This window comes from Stenella coeruleoalba (genome assembly GCF_951394435.1).
Source record: "Stenella coeruleoalba genome assembly, chromosome: 6".
NCBI classification, from domain to species: domain Eukaryota; kingdom Metazoa; phylum Chordata; class Mammalia; order Artiodactyla; family Delphinidae; genus Stenella; species Stenella coeruleoalba.
The window spans coordinates 40,061,721-40,079,672 of record NC_137151.1 but is presented as its reverse complement, the minus strand read 5'-3'; the positions used below and the strand labels follow the sequence as shown (position 1 = coordinate 40,079,672).

General features: G+C 31.9%; 1 protein-coding gene across 9 annotated transcripts in view; it reads left to right on the top strand.

The window, feature by feature from the left end:
* LRP1B (LDL receptor related protein 1B) overlaps positions 1-17,952 on the top strand; it is a 1,831,517-nt gene that overhangs the window by 789,739 nt on the left and 1,023,826 nt on the right. The window lies entirely within an intron of this gene.

Here is a 17,952-nt window from a genome sequence, read left to right as displayed (position 1 = left end):
CTACTCTGGAAATTTATTTAAGTCATATCTATGTGACATTACTAAGAAATACAAAGTTCCGTCTCCAAATTCTCTTCTTCTACACAAGTTAGTTTCTAGAGAGTAGAACTCACATCTTTTATTTCTACGTCTGGTCTGCATATCTGCATTTTTTTTCTAGGGATATTTTCTACTATAAATATGCCCACTAAGATAATATTTGTGTTAATTGTATATGAATATCATATACTTAGTTTTTTTTCTATCCAGCATTTATCAAAATGCCAGCTCAGCAAAGAGTATTTATAAAAGAGCAAAGATACTTCTATCAGGATCTCCAAACTCTATTTTGAATAATGGTAATCCATTTTAGTTTAGTACTTCAGTGAAACGCCATTATATTATTATGATTAAAGTTTTATAATTGATTTAGTCTATAGTCACTAAAAGTACTGTTTCATTAATCACAACAATTACTTCAAAATATTGCCCTCTTCATCACTTGATAATCCCATTAACAATGAGAAATTTAATTTTAAGATTCAGTTCTAAAGAAAGTTTTGCTTAGGCCCTGGTGCTTTTTGTATTTTTTAATAATGAGAATGAAATAATTGACAAGGCATCTTTTTTCACATGGCTGAAAGGAAGATCTACACCAAGTTTGAGAATCAAATGTAGAAATTAGATGAGGCCTCCAGTATTTGTTCTGTTCTTCATTGACTCTATATACTGAGTTATATTTTTGTATGATTTCTCTATAGAGCAATATAAAAATGCATGCAGGTGCAGAGAATCATTTGTGAATCTATACATTTGACCAAAATAATGATAAAAAATAATAGGCTTTCCAGCCTCCAGAACAATTGTACCACTAATGAGTACCACAGAGGTTGTCTGGATTATTCTCCCTAATTAAAAGATGAGGAAACTGAGGTATACAACTGTAGATGACTTGCCCAAGGATATACTTTTACCTAGCAGTTGCAACCTGGAATTCTTTCCTCTCCAATGTATACTGTCACTATGGGAAAGATGAAAGAATATCAAACAATATCTAACAAGTAAATGAAAATATTTTATCAGTACAAAGAAATGTTTACAATTTTAAACATGCTTCAGAAATGATCTGGTTTATGTCTCTTACCCTCCACCCTCCGTTCAAGCTTAGGCATCAGTGTTCTGAAATACTTGTCCTTTAGTGCAATATCTGTTATTCTTGTCTCTCTGCTTTTGTTTCTCGTACTGTCTTAAAATTCTAGGTTTCCTTTCCTCCTCTTATCTGCCTAGAAATTTTGTAGTTGTCTTTCAAGAACCTACTCAAAATCTTTTCCTCCATGGAGGCATTTGTCCTCAACCCAAACTATACAAGTAATGACTTTCTTTTTGCAGTACTCATAGTATTTTAGAAATTTTTATGAGTACTTATTTAAATGCCTTGCAACTAATAGTTTATATGTCCATGTCTCTAGGAACCTGCAAGTTCCTTAACTGCAGAGATCATGTCTTGTCTTGAATTAATTCACTTTCTCATAGAGAGTCTTGGAGTCAGGTGACAAGTAATAAAGATGGACATCTAGCATATAAACACTGTTATCCTTGAATACCAGGAACAATTTATGTTATTTTTCAGTTTTCTGAGATTTAAAGCTCAAACTTTAAAACTTAGACAACTGGAAAAGAAGGTATATTTGTACCATTAGAACCAATTATCCAGGTCCCAGATTCCCTTTAACATGTGCTGACACTGATGCGTCATTTAGTATTCGGATCAGAGGCAATGTTTTAGACAGTTCTTTCTGGTACAACTGCTCTTGTACCATAACTCTTACAGTTTAGACACCCTGAAGCCTGAGGGGATTCCACCCCACGTGGCTTGCGAAGGGAAACAGATGCCCTGGTAGATGTATAAGCAGGAGAAATTTCAAGATATCAAAGGTTGTTTTTTTAAACATATTTACCAATTGCTATGGTAAACAGACTGTCAGAATTTCTATCTTGAACCTAATTTGTAGGGTTTATCATGAAAGCAGTTTTCAATTACAGCTGCTTGGCAGTGGCAAAGAAAATTCATTCAAAAGAAAGGTTAACCCATTTTCATGATCTCTTAAGATGAAAGGTGTTTTATTTTACTTGAAAAGTCCTGAAAACACAATTATTTAAACATGAAAAAAGAATCCATGGATGCAGTTTTAAAGTAAAATTTAAATTCTACATGAGATGGTTTCTTGTCATTATGCAATTAAAAGTAAAGAACACTGATAGTTGAGATTTATATTTTAATAACTTCAATATTTAAAGTTGGTGATTCTAACTTAGAAATCATAGTATACCCATACCAATGCATATAAATTTTTTTAAAAAATCTAATATTAATATAAAAGGTATCACAGATATAGATTAGGTGCATTAAATGAGGTAAAACTACTAGTGCATATATATACAAAATGAGCACAATACAATAATGTTTCTGTATTTTTGAGAAAACAAGACTGGAATATTTGTCAGAAAAAATATGTGTACGTATATGAGAAACTTGTTATTTTTACTTTGTTTTAACTCTGTATTCAGTGGGCATTTTAATTGCTATCGCATAACCTTTATTCTTCTGTAGCATTTTTCTGCACATGTTGTTTTCCAAACTAGAATATGGATTATACTATTAAATTTGTTTTCATTTCTCTGTCCACCCAAGCCAAAGCTGAGCTCAGTGTATTTTCGTTACAGTTGTCATTTTCTTTTGATTGAGTGAATAAGTATACTCACATCAGGAAAGCCATGAAGTTGAGTGCCTTAGGAGGGAATGTTTTTAAAAAGATGAGAAAAAGGAATGAATGTTTATTTCATGTAGTAATTTACAGTCAGGAATTGTTTTGTATGGGAAAATTTCACTGGGTAAAAAATGCTAATTGGGTCTGGGAATTGGTTTAGAGGAAATAAGCTTAGGCAGGATGAGCTCAAAGAAAGTGCTACATTTATCTGATAATGGTGAACAAGGTAGGGCTGACACACTCCCTTGCGGTGGTATAATCAATTCACATTTCAGTGTTCTTAGAGTTTTATAGACTCTTCTTTAACCCTGTTTCTAATCATCTCCTTCCAAAGATAGGCCTGTGTGTGTGCGTGTGTGCATGCGTGTGTGTGTGTGTGTGTGTGTGTGTGTGTGTGTGTGTTTTGACGGGAAGGCAGTTTGGTTTTGGAATTTCATATGGAAACTTAGTCTGTACATTTAAGTTTCTTACTGACCTCGCAGCGTTTGCCCAATATAATCTTGCGTAGTATGGACCTTTCTTTCAAAATGGGTGCGGTACAGAATCCTTGTTAAGTACTAGACTAGGAGCTTTTGAGTCATAACCAGATGGGCAGATTTTCTATTCTAGAAAGCCCAGGCTCATGGTGCTCCAAAAGACTGTAACCTAGATCTATTCAGAGGGACTGCAGATAGAATCGTGTGAAACTGAGAAATTGCTTGATGCTCATTTGTCTGTGGAGAGCTGTTGGAGTCTCTCCAGAGCTGGCACTGTATTCCACAGAGCAATTTCTATGTGCTGCCTGTTCACTTTAAATGACATGACAGGTTGGAAGGTCTTCATCTTCCTAGAAGTATAGACTGAGCTAAGTCCTGATAAGAGGCAGAATTTGTTATCAGCCTTTTCATGTTGACACCATGACTCAAAAAACACTGCTGAGATTAAAGAGTCTCAAAATAAATCCCTGTTTGGGACCTATGTCTGTGTCCTGCTTTACGTGGCTTCCAGTAGATCCTGTTTTCTTTGTACTGTTACTTAGAGTCACAGAAGTTACACGTGGCCAGACTTATTGAGTCATCTGCTCTTCCCCCTCCCACCCCTGACACATTGTTTTCATGAGTGATATTCTTCATTATAAGAGAGCACAATGCTGACAGTGGGAACAGACTGGCAGGATTTGCAAGTCAAGCAAGACGACTTGTGTTATACCACCTGCATTTGCCCCCTCATCACCTGGGTTCCAACAGCCTATTAAAATAATAGTTTGCCCTTCAGGATTCCTCCTTATTAGAAAACCGCTCTACTCTTTAAGGTACACATAATTTCTTCATCTAAAATTACATGTGAAATACCTATGGTAAATGGTCTGTAAAATAATAGTGAAAACTTTCTGTGTAATAACCTAAGTAATAGAGACTATTTTAAACATATTTAACACAACATTGTAAAACAAGTATACTTCCATAAAATAAATTTTTTAAAATGATAAAACATATTTCACAAACTGGACTATCATTAGTAACCCATTCTTCAGAGTTTCCCTGAGACACAGCTTAACCTGTCATTCAGAGGTCATAATAACTTTCAATTGGCTTTTAGGTATCCACACACCATGGTCAACTGAGGAACTAACTGCAGGGTCAGTCCCTTCCTGATATTTTGGATTAAGATGGATTTTATCTCAGGCATAAACCTGGGAGTATATTTTTAAATTTAATTATATGTAAACACAATAGCTAAAAGTCAGGATTTTATCTCAGGCATAAACCTGGGAGTATATTTTTTAAGTTAATTATATGTAAACACAATAGGGTACATAGCAGAAGTAAAACCCAGAGAGACCTAAGGGACTATCAGAAGTACGCTAATAGCAACCTCTAGAATAATTAGAGAATTCATAAAGACTTTTTTGTTCTGGAACTTGATCCTGTCAATTCTGTCTTCTAAAATCTAAGTCATCTGGTTTTATTACCTCCATTGCCTTGTTTCAACCTAGGCTACCTTTATCTCCTTGGATGAGAGCAACATCCTCTCAGCATTTCTCCTTGTATCTAGTTTTTCTTTCTTTCAGTCTTGTTTTTTATTTTGGCTTTCTTTTTTTCCTTCTTTATTGAGGTATAACTGACAAATAAAATTATAAGATATTTAAAGTGTACATTGAAGTGATTTGATATACATATTTGTTAAAAGATTCCCACCATCTGGTTAATTACCACATCCATCACCTTACATATTTCTTTTTTTTTTTAATTTGGTGAGAACCTTTAAGTTCAACTCTCTTAGCAAATTTCAATTATATGATAAAGTGTTGTCAACCACAGTCATCATATTTTACAGTAGGTCCTCAGACCTTATTCATCTTATAGCCGAACGTTTGTATGCTTTTATCAACCTCTCCTTATTTTCCCCAGCCCCTGGTAACCACTTTTCTACTCTCTGCTGCTATAAGGTGATTTCTTTTTTTAAATTCCACATGTAAATGACGCCATGCAGTATTTGCCTTTCTCTGGCTTATTTCACTTGATGCCCTCCGTAATCATCTATATTGTTGGAAATGACAGGATTTTTTTTTCAAAGGCTGAATAATGTGTGTGTGTGTGTTTGTGTGTTTCTTGATCCATGCATCTGTTGATGAACTCTTGGGTTGCTTCCATACCTTGGCTGTTGTGAATAATGCTGCCGTGAACATGGGAGTATAGATATATCTTTGAGATAATAGTTTTGTTTCCTTTGGATATGTACCCAGAAGTGGGATTGCTGGATCATATGGTAGTTCTACTTTTTATTTCTTGAGGAACCTCCATACTCTTTTCCATAGTGGCTGTACCAGTTTATATTCCCACCACCACATCCTTGCCAGCATTTTTTATCTGTTGTCTGTTTGATAAAAACCTTCCTAAAAGGTGTGAGGTGATATCTCATTGTGATTTTAATTTGCATTTCCTTGATGATTAAAGATGTTGACCACATATGCTAATTCTATGCTTAACTTTTTGAGGAACTGCCAAACTATTTTCCACGGCATATGAAACATTTTATATTCCATCCAGCAGCGTATGAGGTTTCCAGTTGCTTCACATCCTCATCCTTTTTTCTTTATTTATTTCTTTAATTTCTTTCATTATTATATCCACTGTAGGGGATGTGAAATGGAACCTTATTGTGGTTTTGATTTGCACTTTCCTAATGACTGATGATGCTGAACATCTTTTCCTGTGCTTGCCAAGAATTTGTATATTTACTTTGGAGAAATGCCTATTAAAGTCCTTTCCCAATTTTTTTAGTTGGGATATTTGTCCTTTTGTCATTGAGTTGTAAGTTATTTATATCTTTGGGATACCCTATCAGATACATGATTTACAAATATTTCTCCCATTCTACAAGTTATGTTTTCACTTTCTCAGCAATGTCTTTTTGTATACCCCAATGATTTCTTCTAAGAGTTGTATAAGCTTTAGGGCTTATATTTAGGTCTTTGTCTATTTTGAGTTAACTTTTGTATATGATGTGAGGTAGGAGTGCAACTTTATTCTTTTGCATGAGGATATCCACTTGTCTTAGCACCATAGAAGAGACTATTCTTTCCCCCATTTAATGGTCTCAGCGTTTTTAAAAACTCCCCAAAGATTTATGTATGTAAAGTTTTTTCCCTAGCCTCTAAGCAACGAGATATCACCTTACCAGCATGGCTAGCATCAAAAAGTCTTCAAATAACACATGTTGGGGAGGATATGGAGAAAAGGGAACCCTTGAACACTGATGGTGGGAACAGAAATTGGTGTGGCCACAATGGGAAATGGTATGGAGGTTCCTCAAAAAACTAAATATAGAACTATCGTATGATCCAGCATTTCAACTCCTGGGTATATATCCAGAAAAGTAAAAATCACTAATTCAAAAAGATACATGCATCCCCATGTTCATAGCAGCACTATTTACAATAGCCAAGATATGAAAGCAATCGTAGTGTCTGTCAACAGATTAGTGGATCAAGAAGATGTGGTGTGTATGTATATATACATATATTAAAATAATGGAATATTACTTGACAATAAAAAGAATGAAATTCTGCCATTTGCAGCAATGTGGATGAACCTAGAGAATATTATGCTTAGTGAAATAAATCAGGCAAAGAAAGACAAATACTGTATGATATCACTTATATGGGGGAATCTAAAAAATAAAACAAATGTATATAGTAAAATAGAAACAGACTCACTGATACAGAAAACAAACTAGTGGTTACCAGAGAGGGGAGAGGGAGTGGTGCATAAGGGGTATGGGATTAAGAGACAAAAACTACTATGTATAAAATAGATAAGCAACAAGGATATATATTGTATATCACAGGGAATCATAGCCAGTATCTTATAATAACTTTTAATGGGCTATAATCTGTAAAAACACTGAATCACTATGGTATACACCTGAAACTAATATAATATTATAAATAAACTATATTTCAATAAAAAATAAACAGCCTCTCAGTTTTATTTCATTGGTTTATATATCTGTCCTCTACCAGTACCACTCTGTTTTGTTTTTTTGTAGCTTTGTAGTTAGTATTGAAATCAGGAAGTGTGAGCCCTCCAACTTTGTTCTTCTTTTTCAAGATTGTTTTGGCTACTTGGAACTATTTTTAATTCCATATGAATTTGAGGATCAGCTTTTCCATTACTGGGAAAAAAAAAGGTGTTGGAATTTTGATTAGGGATTGCATTGCATCTATCGATCTCTGGGTAATATGGCCATCTTAACAGTATTAAGTCTTCCAACTCATGAACACAGGTGACTTTCCATTTACTTAAGTTTTCTTTAATTTCTTTCAGCAGTGTTTTGTAATTTTCAGTATACAAATCTTTCATCTCAGTTAAACTTATTCCTAATTATTTTGATTTTTGGATGTTTTTATAAATGTAATTATTTTCTCAGTTTTCTTTTGTTCAGTGCTTGTATTTAAAATCCAATCACTGTTTGTATGTATGTATACTGCATATTTGTTAAATTTTTTTATAACAGTATTTCTTGTGGATTATTGGAATTTTCTTTATATTGGATCATGTCATCTGCTAATAGAAATAATTTTAATTCTCCCTCTCCAATTTGGAGGACTTTTATTTGTTCTTTTGCCTAATTGCTCTGACTAGAACTTCTAGTCCAGTAGAATAAGATTGGTGAAAGTGGGCATACTTGTCTTGTTTCTGATGTTAAGGTGAAAGGTTTCATTCTTTCAGCATTGAGTGTTATGATAGCTATGGATTTTTTTGGGTAAGTTTCCTTTATCAGACTGAGGTACTTCCCTTCTATTCCTAGTTTTCTGAGTGGTTTTATCATAAAACAGTCTTGGATTTTGTCAAATGCTTTTTCTCTGTCAATTGATATGATCTTTTTGTGTTTTTCTCTTCATGTTTTAATATACTACTAATAATATATGTTAACAAAGTGTATTTTATTGATTGATTACATTGAACAAAACTTGCATTCCTAGGATAAGTCCCATGTGACCATAGTCTATAGGCTTTTAAAATATGCTGTTAGATTTTTTTCCTTGGCTAGCATTTTATTGAGGACTTTTGTGTCTATATTCATAATGGATATTGTTCTATAGTTTTCTTGTGGTTTCTTTGAATTTGGTATCAGGAAAATACTGGCCTCATTGAACAAGTTAAATATTGTTTCTTCTTCCTCCCGTTTTTTCAGAAGAGTCTGAGAAGTAGTGGTGTTAATTCTTTAAACATTTAGTAGAATTCACCAATTTTCTTTGTTAGAAGGCTTTTAAATTATTGATTAAATCTCTTTATAGGTCTGCTGAGATTTTTATACCCTCTTGAGTGGCTTTTGGTAATTTGTGTGTTTGTAGAAATTTATCCATTTATCTAGGTTATCTAATTTGTTGATGTAAAATTGTTCATAGTATTCTCTTATGATCCTTTTATTTCTATAATGTTGGTAGCAAGGTCCACATGTTCATTTCTGAGTTTAATTATTCATATCTTCTTTGTCTCTTTAAAATATTTGTCAGTCTAGCTAAAAGGTTGTTAATTGTCTTTTTAATCTTTTTAACAAACCAAGTCTTGTTTTTGATTCTCTGTACTTTTCTATTTTCTATGTCATTTATCTTTGTTCTAATCTTTAGTCTACCCTTTCTTCTGCTAGCTATGTTTTAGTTTCCTCTTTTTTTCATAGTTCCTTAAGGTGTAAATATTGGGTATTGATTTGAGGGTTTTAAAAAAATGTATGTGTTTACTAATTTAATTTTCCCTATTAAAACTGCTTTGGCTACATCTTATAATTTTGTATGTTGTGTTTTATTTTCTTTTGTCTCTAAGTATATTTTAATTTCCCTTGTGATTTCTACTTTGACTTATTGGCTGTTCAAGAGTATGTTCTTTAATTTCCACAAAACTGAATTTTCTAGTTTCTCTATTATTAATTTCTAGCTTTATTTCATTGTGGTTGGAGAAGATAGTTTGCATGATAGCAATCTTTTAAAATTTATTTCAATTTGGTTTTTTAGCCTAATATATGGTCATCTTGGAGAATGTTCCATGTGTGCTTGTAAAGAATGTGTATTGTGCTGTTGGTGGTGGAGGTTTTACATATGTATTAGGTGTAGTGGGTATATAGTGTTGTTCAAGTCCTTTATTCCCTTATTAATCTCCTGCCTAGACGTACTATCCATTATTAAAGTAGTGTACTAAGGTCTCCAACTATTATTGTAGAAGCATCTATTTCCCCCTTCAATTCTGTCAATGTTAGCTTCATATGTCTTGGAGTTCTGTTGTTTAGTGCATATATATTTATAATTGTTACATATTCTTGATGACTGACACTTTTATCAATATATCTTTCTTTGCCTCTGGTAACAGTTTTTGCCTTAAAGTCTGTTTTGTGTGACATTAATATAGCTACCACCAGCTCTTTTTTTGGTTACTATTTGTATGAATATACATTTCATTCTTTTACTTTAAACTGATCTGTGTCTGAATCTCTCATAGACAACATATAGCTGGATCATGACTTTTTAAAATCAGTTTTGCTAAACTCTATATGTGTTTTGATTGGAGAGTTTAATCCATTTGCATTTAACATAATTACCAATAAAGAAGGGCTCCTGACATTTTATAATTTATTTTCTGTGGGGCTTATACATTTTTAATTCCTCTTTTCTTCTTTTTCTGCCTTTCTTTGTGGTTTAATTATTTTTATAGTGTACTTTTAAAAATTTCTTTTCTCTTAGTTTTGTGTATATTTTTTAGATATTTTATTAGTGATCAGCATGGAGATTACAATTAAAATCTTGAATTCGTAGCAATCTAATTTGAATCAATTCCAACCTAGCTTTAGTAACGTATAGAAATTCTGTTCCTATAAAACTCTGCCCTCCTGTGTTATTGTTGTCAAAAATAGCATTTTAATGTATTATTTAGCTATTAACTTAGATTTTAATTTTTTATCTATTTGTTTCTCAAATCATATAGGAAATAAAAAGGCGAGTTATAAACTAAGAATATGATAATAGTGGATTTTAGATTTAGCTATATAGTTACCTTTACTAGAGTTATTTTTCTTCATATGGCTTTATTTTACTCTCTAATGTCCTTACATTTCAATTGAAGGATTCCCTTTAATATTAGAAGAAATTTAATATTTCTTCTAGGGCAGGTCTTCTATTAGTGAACATTTTCAGCTTTTATTTATCTAGGAATGTCTTAATTTCTCCCTCATTTGTGTAGCATAGTTTTGGCAGATATTGAATTCTTGGCTGACAGGATTTTTTTGTTTTTGTTTTTATTTTAAGTTTTAGCATCCTACTCCCTTTTGGTCTCCATGGTTTCTGATGAAGAATCTGCTGTTAATCTTATTAATCCCTCATAGGTTATGAATGCCTTCTGTCTTGCTGTTTTCAAGGTTCTCTTTTTGTCCTCAGATCTCCACAATTTGATTCTAGTATATCTAATTGTGGAACTCTTTGTATATTTTCTTTTTGAGTTTGTTGAGCTTCTTGAATGTGTAGATTTTTATCAAATTTGGGAAGTTTTTGGCTATTTTTTTCTCTCTGGTGTTAATATATCTAATAAAGCATACTCTTTGTTATTCAGCATATATTCGGTTGGAGATAAGAAACTTAACTGGCTTAAGAAATAAAGTTAAATTAACTAAAATTAACTATAATTAAAATTATTTTCTTCAGTCATGCTAGCTATATTTCAAAAGCTCATTTAGTCATATGTGGCTAGTGGCTTCCATGTGGGATAGCATATATATAGAACAGTTTCTTCATCTCTGAAAATTTTAATGAATAGCATTGGTAGACGATACACAGTCTTTTATGTTCTTACAGCTACATAGAAATATATGCCTAGAGAGCAGTTGTTTCTGAATCATTGTTAATTAAAAAAAGCAAAACCAGTATTAATCCACAAGATTTGGTTTTGAAATTTGATTTGTTTCATATTCATAACTTAAATTACAACTTAAAGAGCAGGTTTAAAAATATGCAAACACAGTAATTTTAGAAGGGTTAAATTTGGGAATCTATGAAAAGAAAAATGGTCTTTTTAGTGAAATCAAAAGTTTGGTCAGTCCACTTGAAGATTGACTGGCATAGTAACTTCAACACACTGGTAGGAAACAAATAGATGAGTTTAATAAAGACAAATTATTTCTATGAGTTGTTTGTTTATATTTTTTATTCTGCTGAAGGTTCCAGAATTGGGAACAATATAAGACTAGGAGTTAAGGTCCCAAAATGCAGCTTTAGATTAAGAACTTCCTGAGAGTAAAAACCAGAAAAATGCATAGTCAGTTGCATAATTTTCATCACTGTGGTGGGGGGAAGGAGAGAAATAAAAACAAAAAAGTTAAACAAAGTAACCATTTAGTGAAAGCACATATTGTCCTAATTTCTAAAAGATATTTCTGGTTTGGTGGAGCTTTATATAGTTTAGTGGTATGGTAGTACAAAGATATTTCTTAAAATGTCCCTGTTACAAGCTTATTGATTATATTAAAATGCAGTTCATTATAAATATAGGAAATGTAATGTTCTATGAAAGGAAATTAAAAGATATGAACTATGTTTTGCTATATCCAGTAATTAGATTATTACATCTCAAAGAGTTTGTAGTGGATAATAAGCTAGCAAATATTTCAAATTTAAAAATATGAATTAAAATTCAATTATGCATTTTTCCTTATATTACATATCCAACACAGAATTTTTTTTTATCTGGATGGATTATATGTTTTTAGGTATTTTAAAAAGAGATCTGAGGATAACTAAAGAGTTGGAGTGGATATTGCACTCTTCAAGTCTTGGTTTAGCAAAATAAATTAGATCCTGTCTTAAAACTACTGTCCAGCAGGACAATCCATGAGTAAAAAGAAGGGAAGTGCAAAGTAAAAATAAGGGATTTTGTTTACATAAAAGAAATCTGGTCATTGAAGGCTACTATATATTTTCACAGGTACATCTTTAAAAGACTTGCCTATTACATGCTTGTAAAGTATACACATTTCCTAAAATTTCTCTAGAAAAGGAGATGCTTCTTTGGACACACACACACACACACACACACACACACACACACACACACATATTTATATTTCTTGGAGTTTTAAAGAAATATGTTGAATAAATGAAAGACCTAGACTCTTTTCAAGCATTCAAAACCTAATATGAACCCAGTTAGACAAAATAAGATAATCTTAAAATACCCCTTTAGAAAATTTGATGTAAATAAAATGGTTTAGAGACTTTATTTTTTATTTTCAATTCCTTATATTGAGATTACATGTCATAATTTAAGAATATATAGATATTCATTATCTAGTTTGATTAATGTAGGAGGTGGTAAGGTTCAATTGATAAGGTTTTAATTTTTTTCTAGTTCTATGATTTAAGCAATTTAGTTTTACTAATATGAACATCAAGGTAATTCTTTTTAAATTTTAATTCTTTGGAAATAATGTACGGATTTTTATTTTTCTACATTTAAAGTTATGTATTCAATTTGCCTATTCCGTTTAATTTTTTTACATCAGACTTCACATATTTTGAAATGGAATCTGTAAAACTTATCCTGCATGTTGTAGAAACATTTTGTCTCCACAAATAGATCACAAGTAGCTCATACTCTAATATATCTTGGAAGAGTTGTAAAACTGTTTGATTATGATGATAGTAATGTAGTAGAAGTCTAAAAGTGAATAAATGGAAAGTAAAGCATAAAAACTTGTGTGAAGAAAGGAGGTAAAATTTGAGACAAAAATTTTAAATTTAAAAAACTCTGCATTGACTCCTACATGATATATAATATTTTGGACCCTTCAATTCACTGTTTCTGAAACTGTGAAAAAATGGATTCATTTTTGAAGGCAACATGTATCTTGAATTTTAGTGTTATTATTTCAGTTATATTATCTTTTTTTCAATGTTAATGTCTGAAAATTAGGTAGTAGTCTTTCATAGCAAATTTTCTATCTTGGTTAGAGGTAGTATTCACTCAAAGGAAATGGCCTATATGAAATTAAATATATTTTAATTTAGACCTTAAATATAGTTTACATAACCTTTGCTCCTACTTGGAGAGTTTATTTTGTTTTGTTTTGTTCACCTTATGAGTGGCATGGGTGTTGGTACTGATGTTTATTTTGGTTTGTGGTTCCTAAATGACACCAGTTGATACTGCTGGAGTCTGGAGAATAAATCAACAACATAATGATAATTATATTACTAAGCACTTTGCATACAGTCTTCTTAAAATCAGCATATTTCTCTTTATTACTTGAAAAAAATTTATTTCCAGCAAATGAAGATTCATTGTAGTTGAAATATGTAATGTTGCTAAGCTTTAGAGAAAAAAATTCTATATAGCAATATTTTTAATAACACAACAACTATACTTTAATTAAGTATATTTCAATTAAAATAATTGTCAATAAAATTCACCTATTCTTACATAATAACTTTCTAAATTGATGTGTACAATTTTCTAGTTTAGAACTTGAAGGTCTGAATTGAATGTTTTATAAGAAATCACACTGTAGTAGGGTATCATCATTTCAGCAACTAGCAGCCTGGGTGTCATTTTCAAGCTTAAAATCAGCAAAACTAATTAGAGTAAAAGCCACATGTGAGATATCCATAATGCATTGACATTTAAAATCTCTCCCTTATTTGTATTCAAACTACTATATTATACAATGCAATATTTATCTGTGATATTTTCTACCTTGACATGATCTATGCATAGTACAAAAAAGCCCAGGAACTTCTCCACCAACAAGGAACTTTTCCCCTCTGTAGTATAACATGTTTGATAAATGCTTACCCTCTTTATGCATCCTCCTCTTCTGCAATTTATTTTTCAGTGCTTGACGCTTTTTTGTTTTTTTCCTTTCTCCGTTCAAGTAGTACAGTACATTTTCAGTCAGACCTTGTCTCCAACACCATGTGTAAATTCCCGCCTCTCAGACATTCACAAATTAATCACAGATATGCACACTATAAACAAGAGACCTTGATGAGTGGCTTGAGATGTTCTATAATTTGTGCTTTGATTAACTGACTTTCCCACTTAATTTTAGATTACATTAAATATCCCATTTTAATCTTACATTTTTCCAGCTGCAAAAACCTGATTTTTTTTTATTTGAAGTATTAATGATTTAGTAACAAACTAAAGAATCTATAAAGAGATAAAAATCCGTATTTAATGGCATGGTGAAGTATAAACATTTAGATTAGCTGCATTGTAGTGAAGCTTTTATACCAGTGTGCGTATGAAACAGTTCTAGAATTGTTATTAAAACTACATTGAGCATATACCCTGAGAAAACCATAATTCAAAAAGAGTTATGTACCAAAATGTTCATTGCAGCTCTATTTACAATAGCCAGGAGATGGAAGCAACCTAAGTGTCCATCATCGGATGAATGGATAAAGAAGATGTGGCACATATATACAATGGAATATTACTCAGCCATAAAAAGAAACGAAATTGAGTTATTTGTAGTGAGGTGGATGGACCTAGAGTCTGTCATACAGCATGAAGTAAGTCAGAAAGAGAAAGACAAATACCGTATGCTAACACATATATATGGAATCTAAGAAGAAAAAGTCATGAAGAACCTAGGAGTAAGATGGGAATAAAGACACAGACCTACTAGAGAATGGACTTGAGGATATGGGGAGGGGGAAGGGTAAGCTGTGGCAAAGTGAGAGAGTGGCATGGACATATATACACTACCAAACGTAAAATAGATAGCTAGTGGGAAGCAGCCACGTAGCACAGGGAGATCAGCTCCGTGCATTGTGACCACCTAGAGGGGTGGGATAGGGAGGGTGGGAGGGAGGGAGACGCAAGAGGGAAGAGATATGGGAACATATGTATATGTATAACTGATTCACTTTGTTATAAAGCAGAAACTAACACCATTGTAAAGCAATTATACTCCAATAAAGATGTTAAAAAAAAAAACTACATTGGTATTCTTGTATGATGCTCTGTTTTGACAAGAGGATATTTTTCTTTGCTAAATGTAGTCTTGCATTTTCCAAACATTTCATACTTGAATTCAATGAAGTTTATAAATAGGCATTGATGGTTAGGAAAATTCATTTCAAATGCCTAAAAATACATACCAAAATACTTTAAAAATTAAAAAAATGTGCTACCATTAAAAGTGGGAAATTTAACCATATCAGTCTGGCTTCTTATTATGAGAAGTTTTTATGCCTAGTTTAAATCTTATTTTTTATTGTTTAAATTATGTATGGTTTTTATTTGCTACTAACAAGCTGTGTGATATTTTGAAACTCACTTAGCATTAACTTTAACTAAAGGAGTTTGACTACCAAAAGTCCAAAATTTTCTGCAATTCTAGCATTCTATTATATGTTTTATTAATGACTAAGAGAAACAACAGTAGTTGTTTTTATTTTTAGCTTCTGGACATTTTATAAAGGCTCTGGTAAGTGCATAATCACATACCAACAAGAAAGCCAATCAACTCTTCTATGACCTTTAGAACTCATCAGTTATTCCCTTCTCCTATCATCTTCAAGATGCAGTATTTTTAATTGAATTAAAAGATGAATCAACCAAATATCTGTTGTAATAGGATACCAAAGATTGAGTTTAAATTTTTGACAGAGATTGAGAGAAATGACCCGGTATTTTCACATAGTGAACTATATCTTCTCCTTAGTCATAGTGAGGATTCACTTTTTCCTCAGTTGATGGTTAAACAGTAAAATAAGGAATTCTGAGAACAGAATTTGTTTTTGTTCTTCATCTTGAAGATTTTTCTCAAGTAAGGAGATCTTTATGTAACAATGGTCAAATCTGTAATAGAAGGAAACTCTAATATGACAGATTTTGAGAGGAAAAAAAAAGTCAGGAACAGAGGATGGGATAAATGGTAGAGTTCTAATCTTGTTTTCCAATTCAATATTTGAAAATGCAAACTGGAATCTCACTATCTGAAATTAATGGCTAGTTTCCAGTTAGCTAGTATCATTGAGATTGATTAAACATTCAAATAGTATCTTCAGGACTTTGTAAAACAAAATAGATTTATTTAACCCCTTGAATTGAAGGATGCTCCAGAAGAAATTAGGCAACATCTGTATATGAAAGCTTAATTCTTGTGTTTATTCCAACTTTGTAATTTATGATAAATATGAGATTTCAGATCACAGGCATAAATTGTGCTATTATGTGATTTGTGTATCTCCCTTTAGTTATCTGAAAGGGAAGATCCAAATATTAATAGACATAAGCAACTCCTTGCACTTTTAATTTAGGAAGATTATTTTCTTATATCTACATATACTGGAGAATCTAGAACCATAAAAATGACTGAATAATCTCTAATTTTGAAATACATCTGTAGAGTAAATTTGTTGCTATAGTGTGAAAAACAGAAGGAAAATATTAGAGAAATAAGAATCAGTGCTTCCATGTTTATCCAACTCATAATAATGATTATTTGAATTTAAGACTAATAAGATAACTAACTACTATATTTTTCAGTAGCTGGAGATTATGTGGGTTTTTCCACAAATAACTTATTTCCACAAGTAACTTATTGTAGTATAAATCTTTACAGACATTCTGATCATTATATACAGAAGAGTACTCTCCCTTGAACTTGTATCATGCTAAGGACTACGTGGTGGATGAGGTAGAAGTATGGTATAGAGAGGCAAATCAAATTGTGTCTAAAAAGCCCTAGCAGTTGGATTCTACCTTCTTAAAGTTTATCATTATTTGAAAAGAATATATGCTGAAGTTATCTTTGTTTAGAAAACATTTATTTATAGAACATACATTTTAATAAATTAAAATTGGAGGAAATATTTTCAATACAATTTTTAAAAAGTTTTAAGTGTTCTCCAATGTTTTATAAGCACCACCTTATACAAAAAGTGTGTGTAAAACAAGTCTTAAGAAAGTAGCTAAAATACCTCTATTAGTATTGTGTTAGATTAATTTGAGTTATTGATTAGATATAAAAATATTAAATGGTATCACCTTTTAAAAACTTCTCAGTTACTCTGAATATATGCTCAGAATATTCTCTGAAATTTATCTATCAAATATTTACTGAACACATACTATGCTTAACACTCTGTGCTAGGCCTGAATTAAAAATTCCTGAAGGAATTTGATTTACTAACAGAAACAAAACGTTTTTTTAATTGCAGTAACAAATAGCATGTTATATGCCATTAAGAAAATTTATAGATACTGCAATGAGAATTGGGAGAATCAAGAGATATTCATTTAAAATATTTGAACTGGGTTTTGAAGAATAGTTAAGATTGGGCAGAAGTGGGTGGTGAGTGCTGGCTGGCTGGCTGAAGAGACAAACATGGATGCCATATTTGGGAAAAAGCAAGAAGTCTAGAGCTTGTACAAAGCAGTTACAGGATATAACGACCCGAAGACGCTTTGGCACCAGATTGTGGAGGACTCTAAATTTGGGTTACACAATTTGAACTTTTTTGATTTGGGCAATTTATAAAAATTATGCTTGGGACTGAAATAATCAGTTCTGGGCCAGGAAGATTAAGCTGCTGGTAGTGCATCTAATAAAGTATTGACATTTCCCCCAAGCTTTTATTTTGAATGGATGAGTCAACACTTCCATTAGATACATGCCAAAATGAAACACATAATTACTTTTTTTTCTCCTGTTAATGTCAGTGGATGCT